Here is a 20,853-nt window from a genome sequence, read left to right on the forward strand (position 1 = left end):
GCAGAACAGAGAATTTTTTATAGGGCACCCTGTAAGCCAATCAGCTTTTTTGTACCAGGCATTTGAGAATGTACGTTTTGACATTTTTCCTCTGTCTTGGGTAGTTTGCTGTAGGTTTATTTCAGGCTGATGAGGTCCTAATTGCTTTATCTGTAGTTTTTGTTCAAGTGCCCGTGACTGGAATGACCTTGCAATCAGCTCTTGTACTGTATTCATGATGGTGTGTTGCTGGCCTTACCAATATATATATTAAAGAAACCTGTCAATAATCAAAATACAACGTATAAGGTGGAGTGCAATAATATGACATTTCAGTACAAATACAAATACATCTCCAACAGCTCCCCTTCCCACAAAATGACTGCTAAAATACAGCGGTACTGCCTCCTGCCTCTCTGTGCCATAGTGGTTGCTGGAGGCACTGAAAGAGACACTGGAGAGTGACCACATACTACATAGCCCTAACTCCCATGTAAAAAAATATATAGCATCAGTTTGCTTACCTTTAACACTGGTCACTGGTGTTTGCTGGGTTGTAGCCGGGGTCGGTGAGAGAGCAGCAAAGGAGGTTGGGGTCCTCTTGTTGTTTGCTGATAAACCTGTCAATAATCAAAATACAACGTATAAGGTGGAGTGCAATAATATGACATTTCAGTACAAATACAAATACATCTCCAACAGCTCCCCTTCCCACAAAATGACTGCTAAAATACAGCGGTACTGCCTCCTGCCTCTCTGTGCCATAGTGGTTGCTGGAGGCATTGAAAGAGACACTGGAGAGTAACCACATACTACATAGCCCTAACTCCCATGTAAAAAAATATATAGCATCAGTTTGCTTACCTTTAACACTGGTCACTGGTGTTTGCTGGGTTGTAGCCGGGGTCGGGTGAGAGAGCAGCAAAGGAGGTTGGGGTCCTCTTGTTGTTTGCTGGAAAATTGCCCCAAAATGCGGTAATGTATCAGGTTGTCAGGTGCTGAAAATGAAAAGATAACAATTTATTTTTGAAACAGTAGGGTAATGAAACAAAGACTGTGGGGAAAAAACATAACGCTCCAATTTTTTCCTTGCAGTTTGCATCCAGCTCTTAGATGACAGTTAATAGCTCGCTGTTGTATGTTAGGATTTTAACTTAGAAACTGCAAGTAACAAAAGGATCTCTCTGACGAAAGCAGTGCCTCACTGACCTATTTACATCATATGCATTTTGTGATCTGTATCAGGTATATATGTTCTTTGCAGCAGGCACATTAAGCTTCTGCGCTGCCGCCTGCTGCTAGTTCACTACTGGGACCAGAAACATAGTCTGGCAGACTGCCAACGCTCCTACATATATAGGCCAACAACTGATGTTTCTATTTTTGTTTTATATAGCGAAGTAGACCCGAGACATTGGGCATCAGAGCGCTTTACATGAGCACCAGTTTTGTAACATCACCATTATTGCCTAAATAAACATTAGAATGAAGCTTAAAATCCATGCCGGGGTAATGTGGCCCAACATTGTCAGGAACGTGAAAACCAGAAATCAGATGAAACCAGGGAAGACATTCAATGGCACAGTTACAATTATTGTAACTTTATTTCACTTGTAATGAAACCTACTTTATCATAAAGCACTCTGACATCTTTGGGTAATGACCGCGATATGTAAAAATGAATAAATAAATAAATGAATAAGCACTGTCTTGGATTTATCAGTGAAGCAAACACTATCTTGGTAGCATTAAAGGATACAGGAGTGAAGGCAAAGCACAGGCGTGGATTCCATGCTCCAATCCTTGCCTGTGTAACTTGAGTCACGCTTGGGAGCAGAGCATACTTGAGTGTAAGTTCAGCCACAGGATATATGTGCACATTACACACATATAGTAACACCACAAACACTGTGAACTGTTGTCGCCTCATTACACACTGGCAACGCAGCGAAAATATGGAGACTGCTTAGCCGGATGATGGAATGAATTTTCGAACAGAGAACTCCACAAAATGAATTGTGCGCCAACACATGTTGCACAGACCAACCTTTTTTAAACTCATATTTCTGTTTAAAGGAAAACACAAGCATAATGATGGTTTGCTGACTTTTCCAAGGGTTAAAGTTGGGTCTTCAGGAAGGAGTAGTGGCAAGTGACTTGGTTGTTACAGGTGGCGAGCAGAGTGCTGGAAAGTGGAAGATGTAAGAATGAAGCCAGAAGCTGGTGGTCTGTGAACATAAGGTACTATAAAGTGAAGGAAAAGGAGGGCAACATAGCATGTTCTGCGTGACGCAATGAGGGCTTGAGTTGAATCACTCCATGCCCGATTCATATCATATAGCCCGTGGCCGTGCTAAGGCTTACTCTTGCAGTACACGTGATTTTCAGAAATACTAAAACCCATGGAGGATGCGTGTGTGTGTTCCTCGAGGAATTCAGAAGAGTGGGGTTGAGGAGAAGGGCCCGGGAGTCGGGACATGGGGGAGAAGCAAAGGAGAGAAAGGGGTGAAGCTGTGAAGGTCAAGGATAGCCAGAAACCGGTCCTTGGATGCTTGATTCCGGTCCAGGAAATACATGGCTTGGCAGTTCGGGCTGGACTGTTCCCATGAGGCACAGGGTCAAGGCTGATTTGCATATGGCCATGTCTGAACTGGGGTGGTGTGGAGTGCAAAAAAACGATGGATTTAGGCCCAGATCTCTGTACTGGGGTGAATGTATGACATTGTTCTGCATTCTGTACATCAACTGTTGTTTTGCATGTGTACTTGAGTTTGCACCAGAACTTTGCATGGTGCAAAGCGCTGCATCAATAGGATCAGTTATTATCCAGCTGCTGGGTTAATCAAATGTAGATCAATAGAGATGTGCTATCAAACTTCACCCACCAAGTATTTCCAAGACAATATCAGTATTCCAATAAATATTATGGCAGTATGCTCAATTTAATGTACCCTCAGCCTAGGCGATTCGGCCACCATAACAGTCTACTGGTGGAGAAGGACCTGGGTGTGTTTATTGCTAGAAAAAATGTATTTGTTAATTCAGGAACCTGAATTCATCCAAGGCCTTTTACAGCGTTTTGCAGTGGCTGGTAGCGGTCTGCAATCTGACCAAAAGCTACTGTGGAGTAGAAAACGAGCAATCACACCAATGGCAAAATAAAACAACTCCAGTGGTGGAGACACCGATGGTCATCCCGGACCACAACCCTTTGCACCTATCTCCCAGTCAGCAGTTTATTCGTATAAGACTGGACCCAGCGTATGATAAACCAGCTACATTTCCTAAACCACCATAGTCACGACCATAGAGAGGAATATTAATATAGTCTTATAGCCCACTGCCAAGCCCAATACCAGTTGTTAAACACCAAAAATCAGAGTAATACCGTGGGAGAGGGCCATTAGTAACCCACTGAAGATAGAATGTTCTAAATTAAAAAAGGAGGAAACAGAAGGACAAGCATTGGCCTGTTGGAGCAAAAGCCTACATCAGCCACGGATATCCCTGAGCCACTACATTGTCTTCAGAGGAGCTCCCAATATTCCAATGTTCTAATGTGGGTAACATTCCTGGTGCCTATGCCAAATAAAGCCATACTTTCCACATGTTCCATAACAACATCTATCTACATCACCCAAGAAGATAGCTGATCCTACATTGCAAGGAAATTATGAAATGCCAAGCAATTTAACACAGAAAATTATCCAAAAAGGTGGTCAGAAAACCAGCGCTCTGTGGAGGGGAGATACGGTGCAGCGAAAAGAGGCTGTGCAAATGTGCTAGGCCTCAAGTCAACTCCACTTTGCTTACTGCCATTCGGGTGCAGCCCTCTTAAAGCCCGCAGCTTGCTCATATCCCTTACACCTACTTGCATCATCATCAGAAATGAAAGACTGATGTGGTTGGGGAGAGAAGTCTTTAACGATTGCCCAATGTTGTCACATTTGATTGGATGGCTTTCTGCTGGAAAGACCTACTGATTATGCAGTCTTTGTAATCTTCAATCCCTGTGTCTTGTGTTAACAGAATGAAAGTTCTCGGCTAGATATATGAGCTTAACCATTGGAGAGGGCCCCCTTAGTTCTCCACTAGTTACTTCTTCTGGTGGCTTCTACAATCCCTCTTTCTGCCTGGAACTGTCAGCGGAGGTGACCAAGTGTCCCCCTCAGATGACAGTGCCTGTGAAGCTCGCTTCACGCCTCTAGGATGGGTGTCCCCTGGGCTTGAGAAATTCGAGGCTCTCAGAAGGCAGCAAAATCTCCTTCTAAACACAAATGTCTGCTACTTATGTGATTTGGCATGCACAGTATACATGACTCACACTTCCCAAGATTACTGATGTAGCTGCTGCTGCCATACAATTAGACACCTCCAAAAATTCCTATGGATAAAATGAGGTGCCACCCTATGAGCTACAGCTTTAGAACATCAATCAAGGGCATCCCCACACACTCGTGCAGTATGGTAATGCATACAGTCTTTGAGTCTGTGTGGTGTAATTTTCCTTATTGTTGTTTATGCTTGGCATGAGGTCCACAAGATCTCACCTTGTTAGTCCTCTTTAACTTCTGTGTATTTGTCCTAGTTGCTGCCTTGTTGTGTGGCTAGGAGGCAGTTTTACGGCTTTTAACTCCCACTAGCAGTCGGATGTCTTGATCCCATATTCTCCTTTTCGTGGTGGTACCCGCTGGCAGTTAGACACGCCTCCTTCCTCGCCTTCCTCTCCTGCTCAATCCAGACATAGGCCGCTGACACCGTTTTTGGTTTTGCTGCACTTGAGCGTGGTTGATTCTCCCCGCCAGGTGCTGCTGAATTACGGATGCTGTCACAGGCACTCCTTCATCACCATTTGTTGTGTTGCAGACTGGAGTGGACACAATAAAACACAGACACTGTAGTATACTAACCCAGCACTAACTCTAACTGGCGAGCTTGCACCACTTTTATTACCTGTGGTTACATCACTGCAGACTATTCCCTCAGCTTCCTAACCTCACAGTATTATTGCTTACCACTCCCAATCATGGGCGGCCCTGCCACAGTAGGTTAAGCACATGTGGTTGTTATGAGTGAGGCTTATCCCGGGGTTATTCCATTTCAGGAGACACATCTTCCTATGCCTAGAGAAAGCTTGTAAAACTGCGCTTGTTTGAGGAGGTTTTGTTTTCCACAAACTTCAGCTCTGTTCAGAGTTATGTTGGTTAAAAAAGGGACAGCTCTATCCCTAGATGAGCCGCTCCCAAATGGGAAAAGGTGATGGACAACAACTATATTTGAAGAGTGGCTGGATTGGAGCAAGCATTTCGGTTGCCCACTTATGTGGCCACATAAGGATGAGCTAGCAGTTGCACTTGAGCTCAGCTATAATCTAGTCAGAGCGGGAGATAACGTTTGTAGTTGTAGAAGACTGCAACACTATTTTGTAGATCAAGACTGATCAATAATGTATACTCTTGGGGAACCCAGAATGCATGCTTCATTATATCAAAGGATCGGTCTGCTGCAGCATAAACACACCTGAAGTAACATATATCCATCTGTACCTAGTTTCCCGTTTTTTGAACCCGATATCATATGTACTCATGTGTTTATTATGCGCAAAGCACATGTTAACTTCGGGTGTGAGATGATAATGGCCCACCGGTCTTTCTAAGACGATTCAGTGATTTCTCTGAAGCCGTCTTAATAAGCAGATCAGTCGTCAAGGGGGTTAGGCACTAGATCTACAGTTGAAAATTGTACGCAGCACAACCGTTGCACCATGTTGCAGAGGTGTGCACGTGCTATTTGTATAGGTGTATGTCCGTGTGTGTTCCTGCCTGCTTCTGTCAGTGTTTCTTTCACTGTTTCTTTTAGTCTGTCTTTGTCAAGACTTCTAACGTGCGTCCAGATTGTTGGTGTAACAGGACTTGCCTTAGACGGTCTCGCTTCCTTCTATCCTGGTAGGTCAAAGACACCAAATCTGGATTCCTTTTTTTTCCTCAAATCCATGTGAACTGACTGTAGGTGTTCTCCAAGGCTCAGCATTAAATTCCACCTTGTTAAATCTGCTTGTATAGCGCATGGCTACCCCAGCAATGGGGCGTCCCAGCGCTGCGGACAGACCTAAAAACCAGACAACACAACAGGGAGATTAAATGGAGGAAAACAGCCAAGTTTTAATTTGTTTACGAAACAGAAAGTGGTTAGAGGTGGCCCGAACCGTGAGTGGAATCGAATTCCACAGTTTTGGCGCCAGATACCTAAAAGCGCGACCACCTGCTCTACATCTATGGATCTTGGTCGTGCGTGCCAAAGATAGATCAGCCGATCTGAGGGCACGCGTAGGGACATAGAAGGAGCAGAGTCCCTGCAGGGTTTTTGGACCAGTGCCATACAGGATTTTATGGGTGAGACATAGGCTCTTAAACTGGATACGTTGTTTGATTGGTAACCAATGTAGCCGGTGAAGAATAGGTGAAATATGGCATCTTTTTGGCAGTCCAAACAGAATACGAGCTGCAGCATTCTGAGCTCTCTGTAACCTATGTATCACTGCCTGATTAGAACCCAGCATCAAAACATTGCAGTAGTCTAGATGGGATAAGACTAAAGCCTGGATAATAATCTGACGGACACACGGCTCAAAGAAGCCAAGAATGGGTCTCAGAGAGCGTAGGCGACCATAACAGTTGCCTGCCACTTTCTTAGCGTGGATTTCCATGGAGAGTGAGTTGTCCAACGTCACGCCCAGATTTTTTACAACCTCTTTGGGAGCTGGGGGAATGCCCAAAGTTGGCGGCCACCAGTGTTCATCCCATTTCTGAGTTTCTTTCCCCACCAGGAGTATCTCCGTTTTTGCAGAGTTGAGCTGGAGATAATTCTGTGCTAGCCAGTTTGATATGGCTAAGATGTCTTCCTGGAACTTCGCTTGGTCAGCCTCTGTGTCTTGGGAGAATGTGAAAATGAGCTGTGTGTCATCCGCATAAGATTGTAGTTTGATGTTACGATCTCGAGCCAGCATGGCCAGGGGGCGGACGTACACATTAAACAGTGTGGGGCTGAGTGCGGAGCCCTGCGGGACTCCACACTCCAGGGGATGTATGCTGGAAGAGTACGGCGGGGCATGCACTTGGAAGGAGCGGTCGGATAGAAATGACGCGAACCATTCCAAGGCGCTCTCCCTAACTCCGATCTCCCACAGTCTTGCAAGCAAGATCTTGTGGGAGACCGTATCAAAGGCCGCACTCAGATCCAGCAGGACCAGGGCCGATGTCATGCCCTGGTCCTGCCCCTCCCTCAGATGTTCCGTGACAGCTAGCAGAGCAGACTCCGTGCTATGCCTAGCACGGAATCCATTCTGGGATTCATCCAGACCTCCATTCGACTCCAAGTACGTAGTCAGAATGTAGTTTACATGGGCCTCCATCACCTTGGAAAGGTAGGGAAGCAAGGAGATGGGTCTATAGCTGTCCGGTCTGGTGGAGTCTAATGAGGGTTTTTTTAACAGGGGGACCACTTTAGCATGTTTCCAGGATGAAGGAATGATGGCCGACTGAAGTGAGTTGTTAATTAACTTCAGTCCTTCCCGCAGAATAGGATCCTGGAATGTTCTGAACAGTTCTGGCTTAACAGGATCTTCCGGGGAGCCTGACTTAATTTTTTTTACCAGGGAGTCCATCTCCGTTTGCTCGATAGGTGGTAGGTATTGTAGTACACAAGGCATGTCAGCAAGACCCTCCAGGTTGAGATGGACACTGGGTCCTTCTGACATTAGGGAATTATAGATCCCTTTGACTTTGTCTACAAAGAAACAGGCCAGCTCTTCACATTGTGTATCAGATACAATGGGATTACCAGGACCCTCCGGAGTTTTGGTCAACTCCTTTACTAGGGAAAAAATGGTTTTGGAGCGGTTAGTACTAGAGTTGATCAAATTAGTGTAGTATTCAGCTTTTGATCGTTTTATAAGTTTATGGTATGCTTTGGTAGCTACTCTAAAATTGGTTTTGGCAAGGTGGTCATAAGACCTCCTCCATAGACGCTCCAGTTGCTTACATTGTTGTTTCTTAGTTGTAAGAGCTTCGGAATACCATGGATGGGTTTGGCCCCGTCTAGGCCTGATGCATTTCATGGGTATGAAATGATTCAGAGATTCCTCTATCCACTCTCTATAGGCTGTGTCAGCCTTATCTGGATTGCTCGGCCAACTGGGGCACGAAGTCTGGAGTCTGGCTACAAACTCTATATTGTCGAGTTTGTTCCAGGGGCGTCTCCGCAGCAGAGGTGGGGGCTTTTCCCTGCTTCTAACTGGTATCTGAATTGAGATAAAAACCGGGAAATGATCCGTCCAACTCAGAGGGCTGGGAGTAGAGACCGAGGCTTCCTGGATGTTCGTGAACACCGGGTCCAATAAATGGCCTGCCATGTGTGAAGGTCCCTCGACTAACTGGTTGAGCTGGCACGCCTCCATGTCTCCCAGGAACCTTAGTATGGCGGATGATTCTCGACATTCCAGATGAAGGTTAAGGTCCCCTAAAACACTAAAGTTTGCTGGTTGTAAAGCCAGCGCAGTAATATTTGCCACCAGCGACTCTTGGAAAGCGCTAGCTGGTCCGGGGGGGCGGTAGATTAATATCCCCGTAAGGGTAAAAGTATCAGAAACCCGTACCTTAAATTCCGCACTCTCACAATTTGTTATATTTGTAGGATTAAGGGTGCAGGAATAGTTTTCTCTAAAGATCACTGCTATGCCACCTCCTCTACCTTTGGGTCTATTCTTGAAACATATAAGGTACCCCGGGGGAAGCGCCAGGTTGGAAATGGCAGTGGTATCATTAGTTAACCATGTTTCAGTCAGGAAAAGGAGGTCAGGGGAGTGGTCTTCGAGAAACTCATACACATCCTCATGATGTTGTACTAGTGATCTACAGTTAAGGCTCACCAGGCATAGTTTTGTAGTAGACTTCGCTATCGGCTGAGCTGGTGCTAGTGGCTGATTGGTCTCCGTGGCCTTAAAGCCACATTGATTGCATGACAGGCAGAGAGAACCTGGATGCCATAGATGGGCCGTGCATCTAGCCTGTGTACCAATAGTGATCAATTCCTCGCGGGTATAGGGGGCCATTTGATAGCTTGACAGCCAGGGGTTGGGGCGACAGGCGACAGGCGACGGTCTGGCGCGGACGGGCGCAGACGGGCGCAGACGGGCGCAGACGGGCGCAGACGGGCTCGCCTTTGGCGAGCCTTCGGCGACCCGCCGGCTACCCGCCGCGCGTGTCCGCTGCGCGAGTGCCAGAGATTCAGCCTAAATAGGCACCGGTCCCGCCTATGGCGGAAGAGTAACGCCCTTGGGGGCCGGGCCAGAGGTCGAAGACGCCCTCCACTCAAGCGGCACAAGCCGTGGTGGACCGAGGCGGTGACCAGTGAAGCACAAGCAGATTTTACGTGCAGGTAGGCGCTCCAAACACAAGTTTTATAAAATACGTGCACAATAACACAGATTCAAACTTTTTAAAAACGGAAGACAAACGCAACTGCAGGCGCCTCGTATTTCAGGCGTGTCCGCTGCGCGAGTGCCAGAGATTCAGCCTAAATAGGCACCGGTCCCGCCTATGGCGGAAGAGTAACGCTCTTGGGGGCCGGGCCAGAGGTCGAAGACGCCCTCCACTCAAGCGGCACAAGCCGTGGTGGACCGAGGCGGTGACCAGTGAAGCACAAGCAGATTTTACGTGCAGGTAGGCGCTCCAAACACAAGTTTTATAAAATACGTGCACAATAACACAGATTCAAACTTTTTTTAAACGGAAGACAAACGCAACTGCAGGCGCCTCGTATTTCAGGCGTGTCCGCTGCGCGAGTGCCAGAGATTCAGCCTAAATAGGCACCGGTCCCGCCTATGGCGGAAGAGTAACGCCCTTGGGGGCCGGGCCAGAGGTCGAAGACGCCCTCCACTCAAGCGGCACAAGCCGTGGTGGACCGAGGCGGTGACCAGTGAAGCACAAGCAGATTTTACGTGCAGGTAGGCGCTCCAAACACAAGTTTTATAAAATACGTGCACAATAACACAGATTCAAACTTTTTAAAAACGGAAGACAAACGCAACTGCAAGCGCCTCGTATTTCAGGCGCCTGCCCAGATTGCTGAAGCACTTGTGGTTAAAAACCATATCATACACAGACAACACGCCGCTGCTGTTCTCATGTGACAGGGGAGAAGACTTGCCAGGAGCCCAGATTAAAACCTGTCGAACTGCTGTCTTTCAGTGAATGGCCATACACCAACTTAAGTGTAACGTAGGGAAAATAGATATTCTGGTGTTTGCCAATACCGCACTGGAATCCTGGAAAACCTTTTGGCCGGATGCCCCCTCCCCACCAAGTTTACAAGAGGGCTCAGTTAAAATCTTGTGGATAAAATGTGATGAGAATTTATATTTCATACTCCAAATTAGATCAGTAGTTGGTACTTGCTTCGGGTTGGTACATTCCTTGAGGAACATTTTACACTTTTTGTTCTTCTCAGCAAAGAAGTTGGTGATTCAGGCTTTGATCACCTCCAGATTAGACTTCGGTAATGCCTTATACTTGGGATAACCCAATCAGTTGCTGGGCAAACTTCAAGTTGTCCAAAATGCCCGTTTACTTCTGAACCTGCTGATTAGAACACGGATGTCTCCCCATCTGCGAGTTCGTCATTGTCTCCCTATCAAGAGAAGAATCTTCTTTAAAGCACTAGTTGTGCTGGTACCTGGGGCATTGCTTCAGACAGGGGCCGTCTATCTCAGAGCTAGGTTCTGCGTTTATAACCCACAGAAAAATGTGCGTTCTGCTAATAAACGCTTAGCAGCAATTCCTAAAATTCAACGAGCTAGAGCAGGAGGACGAGCTCTCGGGCATCAAGGAGCTGTCTCGTGGAATACAGTACCCCTGGTGCTTCGAGTTCTAACCAATGCTGCAATCGTTTAAAAAAAAAAAGGCTAAAATCATGGCTTTTCTTGCAAAAATAATAGATCTTATGTCAGGCCCGAACTCCACGCCCGGACACTCTTTGGAGTAGCTGTGCGTGTGAAGTTGCTTCATCATCGTCATTTGTACGTGGCTTTGTGCGTACCTATCTGTGTAACGCTTTTCTTCCTTGTGGGCTCTATATGTGTTTTGACACCTAATTGTCCATATTTTTATCTTTGTTTCTGTGGCTGTGAACCTATCAGTGCATCCCAACACATCTGGATTTCAGAATGCATACCTTTAGCCTGGCAGACTTTGTCTTTCACATACATGCAACTTTTATACGACTTTCCTACAGGGTAGGCATACTTCAACCACAATGTCAACATAGAATGAACATATTTCACTCTTATAAAGCATCTGAAATAAAACCCTAACCCAAGAAATACCATTAGGTAAAACAGCATTCGTCGAAGCCTTGGTAGTGTTTATGTACAGAGCCTGGGATCACAACATAACGAAATGTAAGAATCTTTTGTTTGTTAAGTGCTGTAAAACATAATCAATATACGGATAAAAATACATGTCATTCAGTAACACATTATATATTATTTAGAGATGTTTAAGGCCAGGCAGCTAACAGAATGCACATATGTTCCATGCAGGGAGAAGGCATGCAAGCTTAAGAGGGTTTTACTAACATAGTGTAATAAATATTTTTTTGCAGCCAGAAAAGAGGCATCAATGTCCTGGTCTAATATAATGCATTCCTGGGATTTTTTGTTGCTTCCAGCTTTACTAATCACTTCATTGCATCACAATCCGACTAATCAGACTATTCAGAAGTGGCAGAAAAATGCATTCCTCTGCACACAAAAAACAAAGCAGTTAATGATCTTGAAAGAAATGATGTAATGTACAGACATAAAAGAGGACCACTTTGTTTTCCCAAATCCTGCAAATCGCTCATCGCTTCAGGGAGATTTTTCAGCAAGTGAGAAGTGAGTAGAGCTCTTATTGCGAAGAAAAGTGCATCCCATAAAGACTTTAACATAGAGGTCCATTGATTCCGATGCCTTTCGGTTTCAGTCTAACACGGAATTATTCACAGGAAGAACGAGGATGCATGGACTCAAACCCTCCTCGAGACAGCATCAAAGTCGCTGATGCCTCACTTGCACCTGACTGCTGGAGTTTACGAGCTGTACTCACATCGATCACACACTAGAAGAATGAGTCGACTCCACTCCAGAAAGAAAGGCGGCGGCGTCAGGCAATCAAAAGGCACTGTCTCGTCAGTCGTCTCCACTCCACACACCGTCCACGAGGCGAGTGAACCGTTACCTGAACCGGATCCAACGACGCAAATGGCAGGGGCCAATCACTGCATGACTACAGAGACAGTGATTGGCCATTGCAGGGCACCCACGCTCGGCATCCAATATGGATTGCCCCTGCTGTGCTGCGCGGTGACCGGCCAATCCTGGGCTTGGAGGGCACCCTAACTGCTCGCCCTGTCACCCTTTTGCTGCCAGGGGGTGCCGCCAGCATAAACCTGCACCCCCCCCTACTAGCTAATGGGCCCTGGGGACTTCCATGCGCATGGTCGGGCAAGTTGCTGCCCGAAGCATACATGCGGGAAAACAGCTAGAAGAAGACTCGTCGTGACGTCGTTGACTCACAGTGTCAATCAATCACCGTGACCACACCGGCCCCCCCCCCCCCCCCTGCGCACTCCCGATTCAGTCGGGTGCTGCCCGGCGGCGCCGAATCAATATCATGCTAAATATATTTAAAGTCACACAGTGAGTAAAAACTTTTATTTTAATTATTTTACGGCAGCCGCGGGTCCATGGCAGGGCTGGTGGGGCTACGCCCCTACGCCCCAATGGACGCACCGCTGCTGGTAAGAGCAATGAACAACTGTTTGACACCCTGTGGGCGTATATCAACCGTCGCCGCTTCATAGACCTTTAGTGCCCTTACCACACATAACTTCGGGACATCTGGGAATGCAGGATACGAGATAGAACGCGAATCGCTCTTGGTACGTCTGGAAACATGGAAGTTAACTCCATCCGGGGTCAAGATTTGACCCGTTAGGTCCAAGGCTCTCACATCTGAGACCCTATGACACGAAATCAGACATAGTAACATCGCTAATTTAGCTGAAATCTGTTTCCTCGACAAGTATTAATTGGACGGTCACTCTCGAAATAGGTTAGGGACCTTATTCACATCCCACAAAACTGAATAGCGGGGTTCCGGAGGAACTGATAACCGAATCCCCCGCAGCAGTTTGCAAACCAGAGGGTGTTCCCCTATCGTGTGGTTATCCAGCGGGGTATGACCTGCCGAGATGGCCGACCTAAAGGTATTGAATGACCTGTACGCCAAACCAGTGGCGGCTGGTGGAATTTGAAAGTGGTGAGGCGTATGCAGAACGAATTAACGTATGCGAGCGAGCACAGAACTGCTGCTGCTGAGCACCGACAGGACCCGGTGAACTTAAAGCCCTGGTTCTGTCTATACATCTGTAGCTCCTTTCAAATAGTTTTGACGTTTCCTTGGAGGACACTGAACAGCACTCCTCTGGAGGGTAAGACTTGGACACTATTAAAATACTGGGATATTACAATTGCGGCTCCCTGTAATGCCAAGACCACATCTGTACTTTCTAACATATACTGCACAATGTTAAATTTGGGACCTAGGTTGGCTACGACTTCTAATTGACTAACTTGCCACAGACAACCCATTCCATCGGCCCATCACTGCCTTCTGTTATGGGGCTTCATTATCCTGGACTACTCTTCGGGCTCCTTAAATTGCAGGCGAAGAAGAACCACTTCCAACACCAGAGCTGCCCAAAAGGACATTTTCTAAAATGTCTGTACTTGAAAGCATGTAGGTCAACGTACTGTGAAAAAACGAACACGTTTTAAGAAAGCATTGAGCAACCAGACAGAGGTGAAATCCAGTAGCAAATCACTTCTAGCGAGAAGCCTGCAAAAAAAACAAAGTGCTGCAGGGCCGATAAGACCAGCTCCTGCAAATTGTGTGATGCATGTAAATACATGTTTCCTGCATTTGCGAGTGCAGGCATGCCATTGATCAGATTCGTGAACACAATTATAAATAGATTCCATAGCAAATTAAACAAGCATTTGCAATGCAATAGGTCTCGCATTAGGAAAGTTTGAGCTATTGGCATTGTAAATGACAATATTTTTGTATGTGTTGGTTTTGAAAATGGATACATTAATAGCATTGTTATTTACAATCCCAATAGCTTAAACTTTTGCAAATGTGACACCTATTGCATTTGTAATGCAATATGTGTTGTGTTGAGAGTGGGAGAGCGGGACAGTGGGAGAGTGGGTGGGAGAGTCAGTGAGTGGGTGGGTGGGAGAGTCAGTGAGTGGGTGGGAGAGTGAGTGGGTGGGTGGGAGGGAGAGTCAGTGAGTGGGTGGGAGAGTGAGTGGGTGGGTGGGAGAGTCAGTGAGTGGGTGGGAGAGTCAGTGAGTGGGTGGGAGAGTGAGTGGGTGGGAGAGTCAGTGAGTGGGTGGGAGAGTCAGTGAGTAGGTGGGAGAGTCAGTGAGTGAGTGGGAGAGTCAGTGAGTGGGTGGGAGAGTCAGTGAGTGGGTGGGAGAGTCAGTGAGTGGGTGGGAGAGTCAGTGAGTGGGTGGGAGAGTCAGTGAGTGGGAGGGAGAGTCAGTGAGTTGTAGGGCTGGATTACATTCCATGGCTTCCAATTAAAATTACCATCGGACAATGAATCCAGCAAATAAGGACTTTGGCTAAACAGCTCCCCCATTACCTGTTAAGACATTTTTCATCAAGTATCACTTGGACGCTCATGGACTGTGTGCTTGTGGCAGCTGTATGGGGCATTTGTTATTAGCATGCATAAGCTACTGCTGAAGGTCTTCGAGCAGTTTCCGGTTTTGCTTTATTATGCCTGAACATTAGTATGCAAACTACTAAAGATATTTCAATGTGATTCTCTCGAGGCTCGTTAGTCCCTTATCACATCCCCAAATTCTCCTACAGACTTTACAGACTTTAACTTAGAGATTACTCTCCAGGTTAAGAGGGAAAAAAAAACTAAACATACACGGCGTTCCTGGCGATCAGAATCACGGCAGTAATGGTAACTGCTTTTGCTACTCGAAATGCGAGCCTTAGCGATTTTATTTAGGAGTGGCTATAATTAAACATAATGCATTTTATTTTTCTTGACTGCTGTACTGACCTGTGAACAAAAGAAACTAATTCTGACTGCCAGAAGAGAGCATCATAGTTGCATCCCAGAATCATGCAAGGTCAATAGCCACTGCACAGTATGCCTTTTACAGTAAAATAACAAGGAAGTGTCAGCACAGAAAAGCGGGCGAATAAAATAAAACACAACTTTTACACATATCGAAGTCCTATGTGCTGACGCGGTGCCCAGGGTGATGTGTCTACAGACAGGAAAGGGTTAAAACGCAAACTCACCGCAGCAGCCCGGCTTCAACAGGAAGCCAGGCAACCTTTGTTGGGACGGGGGCGGGGCCGGACACGCGACCGGAGCTTCCCAGGAGGCAGGCTGCAGTGGCTGGCGCATGGCTCCGGTGCAGAGAGAGGAGAGCCCTGCGTGCAGCCGGCGTCCGCCCGGGAAGCCAAGGAGCGGAGTGCCGGTGTCCCTGTGCCCGTTGACGTCGGAAGAGTCCTGCGGAGTAGAAGTCCCGGTGAGTGGGGCTGCAGCGTGTGTATGTGTGTGTGTACGCGCGCGCGCCTGTGTGTGCGTGCGTGCATGCAGAGGGGTGGGGGCTGGATGTGTCCGGTGAGTGGGGCTCCGTGCTTGCGTGTCTGTGTGTATGCAGAGGGGTGGGTGGGGGGCGGCAGCGTGTGTGTGTGAGCGCCCGCCTGTGTGTATGCGTGCATGCAGAGGGGTGGGGGCTGGCTGTGAGTTACTCTGCGCAAGCGCGGCTCAGACGCGCGCTCCCGCGGTCAAAACTGAGACTGCAAAAGCGCGCGTCTGAGTCGTGTCCACTCTCCTGAATACGGGTCACATTAGGTCTGTAGCAGACACTCTCAATGCTCACGCATTGAGAGTACGTCTGCTCGACCTAAAAAGGAGGCACTGGATATGTTTAGCTTAATTGGGAAGGTTAGTGCACATTTAAAATCAGCGCAAGTTTAATGTTTGCCATCCTTGAAGTGTGAGGCCTCTCACGTAGCTGATAGGAGTCCTACATAAAGCAGCTCCAATACCGTCTTCTCGAGTTAACGCTACACAAAACTGGAAAAAAAATGTAAAACTACTACTCGATTGCAGCAGAGAAAGTGATATTGGTGTCGTCCTGATAGTGAGTGATGTGATGGATGCATCTCTGTCCTGCATCTCCCCTGACGGGCTACGTCCGGCTGTGTAAAATACACGAGCTTTCTCACTGTCTGAAGCTTCCTCTCAAGGGCACAGTACTTCTTATGGGGAGATGGGGAGGGGGGGGGGGGGACAAACTTGCCCCGCACACTTGCCGTCTCTTTTATCAGATGCCGCAGCCTGACGACTCAGGTGTGATAGACGTCACTGTTGTTCATAACAGTTGCGGGCAGGCACTCGTGTACACACACACTCACACACACACGCGCGCACGCGCACACACATGTGCGTCATACTCACACTGGTGATCACACTGCAGAATGTTAATCTAAAACTAACGATTTATTTCACACATAGGTGCCGCTGATTGAAACTCTACCCAGATATCGTGTCACTTTTTATAGCTGTGCCTTCCACGCTTCTGTTGTTTCCAAGCACTGAAAATAACATGTCACTATTACCAAAATGATTGGGACCGGGGGGGGGGGGGGGGGGGGGGGGGGGGGATTGGTGAATTATAAAATCAAACTTACCTCAGTTACCGCTGGTCCGGGTCCGCGCCACCTAGTCTGCTCCCCTTGGCGCCTTCGTATCAGGAATGGTGGCACACTGGACTGGCAGCCCCTGTCTCAGCCAATCCTGGCGCAGCATTACATCGCCACTGCACCAGGATTGGCTAAAGAGCAGGGCTAATACTGCCCATAATGAGACCCGGCCCCCCCGGGTCTCTGCCTGTGTGAGTGCTAGGGGAGAAGGAGGAGGGAAGGGGCTACTGCGAGTGTGCGCATGCGTGGGCAAGTCATAAAAATGACTTGTCCTAAATGCGCACACTGCTGCTGCCCTCCCTGTCACGCTGATACTGCCAGCCTGCCACTCACTGCCACAGGCCCACCCCCCACACCCTATCGGGATCGCGATGACGTCACTATTGTTGTGACAGTACTCCGACCCAAATCATTATGACTCGGGCTGTTGTTGTTGTCTAATAATTGTACTTTTTGGTGCGTGCAGTCAGTGACAGTGACGGTCGTCTGGGTAGTGGGGCAACGCCCCAACGCCCTCAATGGACGAACCGCCACTGCGCCAAACCTTCCTTTGCTAGAGAGGCTAAGAAATTAAGGACGTGGACAATGTCCACCCCCATTGGATCAATCTGTTGTTGCAGACACCAACCACTCCACCGAGACCATGCTGATTGGTACCCCTTGTTGGTACTGTCTGCCCAGGATTTGGCCAACAGCGTGGCAGCGTCCTCCGAAAGTCCCGGGACTTGCCAGCGTTGCCTGTAACCCGCCAGGCCATCAGACACAGGTGGCCTGTGGCCAGGAGGTGGTGAGGATCCCCTTGAGGATTCCTGAGGAGATCTGGAACGTTCCATCAGAACTGGAAACCAGGCTTGCGATCTCCAGATCCGGGTGATCACCACCAGATCTGCCTGTTGTCTCCTCACCTGGGTTGACACTCTCATGATCATCGAAAAGGGAGGAAACGCATATCCCCTCTCTTTGCTCCAGTCTTGCAGAAACGCATCCACCGCTGTCACTTCCGGATCCGGCCGCCAACTGAAATAGCGCTTCAGTTGGGCGTCCAGACGGGAAGCAAAAAGGTCCACTGAAAACGGACCCCATCTGTTCACGATCGCCTCAAACACATCGGGGCGAAGTTGCCAAAGACTGGCGTCTCTCTAGTGACGAGACCACCAGTCCGCCACCCGGTTGGCTGAGCCGGGAAGGTGCTCCGCCGACAGGGATATTTCGTTGGACAGGCAATACCTCCATAGAGTCCTGGCAAGGTCGGACAAAGCCCTGGACCTGGTTCCTCCAATGTGGTTGATGTAGCGCACCGCCGCCACATTGTCCATCTTTAGAAGGACACAGCACTGAATCCTGTCCTTCGTCCAACACCTCACCGCAAAGGAACCTGCCATCAACTCCAGACAGTTGATGTGAAGGTCCTTCTCTGCAGATGACCATACTCCGCCTGTAGACACAGCGCCACAACGTGCTCCCCAGCCCAGGCCGCTGGCGTCGGATTCTATCACCAAATCCGGCTTGGAACCGAAGATCGCCCGACCGTTCCAAGCATCCATATGCTCGATCCACCATCGAAGCTCTGTCCTCGCCTCTTCCATGAGGGGAACGACCTGGGAATAGGTAAGGCCCTTGCGGAGGTGAAAAGCCTTGAGGCGTTAAAGGGCCCGGTAATGAAGGGGCCCCGGGAATAACGCCTGAATGGACGACGACAAGAGACCTACCACTCTGTCCAGGTGCCGTAACAGGATCATTGGACGTGCCATAGTGCGTCTCAATTCGTGCCTGATCTTGGACAATTTCCGAGAAGACAGGGACAAGGTGGCTTCTACTGAGTCTATCATAAAACCCAGGAACTGCATCCTCTGCGATGGGAGAAGGTCTGATTTGGCCTGGTTGACGATGAATCCCAAGGACTCCAGAAAGTTGACCGCCCTTTGAAGATGGACCAGCAGCTTCCGTGGACATTGATGCAGGAGGAGCATGTCGTCCAGATAAATTATAAGACGGATGCCCTCCGTGCGCAAGCGCTCCACCACCGGCTTCAGCACCTTGGTAAAACACCACGGAGCGGATGACAGTCCGAAAGAAAGGGAGGCAAACTCGTACACCTGTGGACCCCACTGGAACTGAAGAAAACGCCTGTGGGGAGCAAAGATGGGAATCGTGAGGTAGGCATCCTTCAGGTCCAGCCGGACCATCCAGTCCCCCTCCGGAAGCAGATCCCGCAGGAGGTGAATACCCTCCATCTTGAAATGGCGGTAGATAAGCCAGCCATTGAATTCCATGAGATTTATCACTGGGCGATAGCGCCCGTCCTGCTTCTCCACAAGAAAAAGATTGCTAAGGAAACCTGGCGGTGCAGTTCCGCCTGCACAATAGACCCTTTCTGTAGTAGATCTGCGACCTCTTTGTCTATCAGAGAGCATTGGTCCGGCGTGAAGCCGATAGGTCTGGGGCGAAGGACTGCTTGGGGAGTCCCGAGTACTCTATTTGGAACCCTCCGACGGTCTGTAAGACCCAGGCGTCGGAGGTGAGCGAAGACCATGCCTGAAGAAAAAAACGGAGTCTGCCCCCCACTTTCAGGCCCGTTACATTTTGAAGTCTCACCTTTGTGATTATTGTAGCCACCGTCTCCTCTTCCTCTTCCACCGCGGCGGGGATAACCTCTGGTCTGGTAGAAGTTTCCAAACTTGTCAGGATCCTGGTATTGACCCCTGTGGGAATCGCCCTGCTTGAAGGAGCCTCTGTTATAGGGTCTGCCAGACGAGCGGCCCCTCCCTCGACTGGCTGCGCCAAAAACACGGGGTGTGAAGATTCGTTTCACGGACGCATGGGCCTTGTCCAGGGAATTAAAGGTATTCACATATTTACCCAGTTCCTTGACGAACGGGTCACCGAAGAGGTTACCCTCCGCCATCAGGCCTGCCTCAGAGGTGGCCAGTTCCCCCAACTTCGGGTCTATCTTGATTAGAATAGATCTCTTCCGTTCCGTAGAAATGGCTACATTCGCATTCCCCAGGAAAATAATCGCCCGTTGCGCCCAGCCAGAAAGGGTCTCCGGGGAAATCAGGGACCCCGAGGCCTTGGCATCTTCGGCCATGTCCAGGATTTTTGCCAAAGGCCCCGCCGTGTCCAAGAGTTTATCTTGGCAGGCCCTCCAAGATCGGTCTATACCCTTTTTGGGGTCCTTCACAAACTTTGTGAGGAAGGTGGACATTTTGGGGTCAATCTCTGGGGTAACCGTAACCTTACCCTCCAAAGCAGGGCGCGGGCACTCTGCCCGAAGGCAACTACGCACCTCCTGGTCCAAAGGCTTACGAAGCCTGGCCGCCATGTATGCCGCCACCTTGGGGGCGGGAACCCAGTGCGATGAGCGTGGGTGGAGCAACTCGTCCGGGTTGAGCATGTCTGAACTGGGGTCAGAGCCAGACGCCTGGGTGGGATCAGCGGGAAGCCATGAACGCTCTGGTTCCCCATCCCCATCCGCGGTTTGGGGTGACTCATCTGGTCGACGGTGGTCGCATCGTCCTGACCCCCCTCGAAGGCTCCAGATGGCGCCTCCTTTGAGGTCGAAGGAGTATCAGCAGTTTTCGCGTCTGAGAACGCCTTGTTCAGGCACGAGAACGTATCGGAAACCACCCCCGCATCCGCAGAGCGCTTTCTCTTGTGGTCTGTGGCACTCGTCGATGGTTGGTCTGGAGTTATGGGGCCCGTTTGCCCCGAAAGGTCTGCCCCTTGCCCAAGAGGTTGGCAATGTGCCTGAAGCTGATCTATTTTCTTCTCCAGGGGCGCGACTACCCGCGTTATGGCCTTCAAAATGGAGGAATCCATAACCTGGCAGAAATGGTCATCTACCAGCAAGTACATGACCTGCTGCTCCTCCTCCTCCTCATAGTATTCATCATACTCCATAGCGCCTCTGCGCAACAGCAAGAAGCCAAGGTTATTAAGGGGTATGACAGGACAGAGCCCGTAGGTATAAATCTCTTCCCGCCGCAGCGGGGTCAGTAATAATGAGACTGGGACCCAACACCCTCTG

The 20,853-nt window shown here is 48.8% G+C and overlaps 1 long non-coding RNA gene across 1 annotated transcript; it reads right to left on the reverse strand.

Moving 5' to 3' along the window:
• Positions 1 to 49: 49 nt before the first annotated feature.
• LOC144773895 (uncharacterized) lies at positions 50 to 12,232 on the reverse strand. The gene is made up of 4 exons (XR_013600072.1): positions 12,123 to 12,232; positions 844 to 977; positions 504 to 599; positions 50 to 259 (listed from the first exon to the last, which is right to left on the reverse strand). It is a non-coding gene; the product is annotated as an uncharacterized LOC144773895 (long non-coding RNA).
• Between the last annotated feature and the right edge of the window lie 8,621 nt (positions 12,233 to 20,853).

This window comes from Lissotriton helveticus, chromosome 1_1, assembly GCF_964261635.1.
Source record: "Lissotriton helveticus chromosome 1_1, aLisHel1.1, whole genome shotgun sequence".
Lineage (NCBI taxonomy): Eukaryota > Metazoa > Chordata > Amphibia > Caudata > Salamandridae > Lissotriton > Lissotriton helveticus.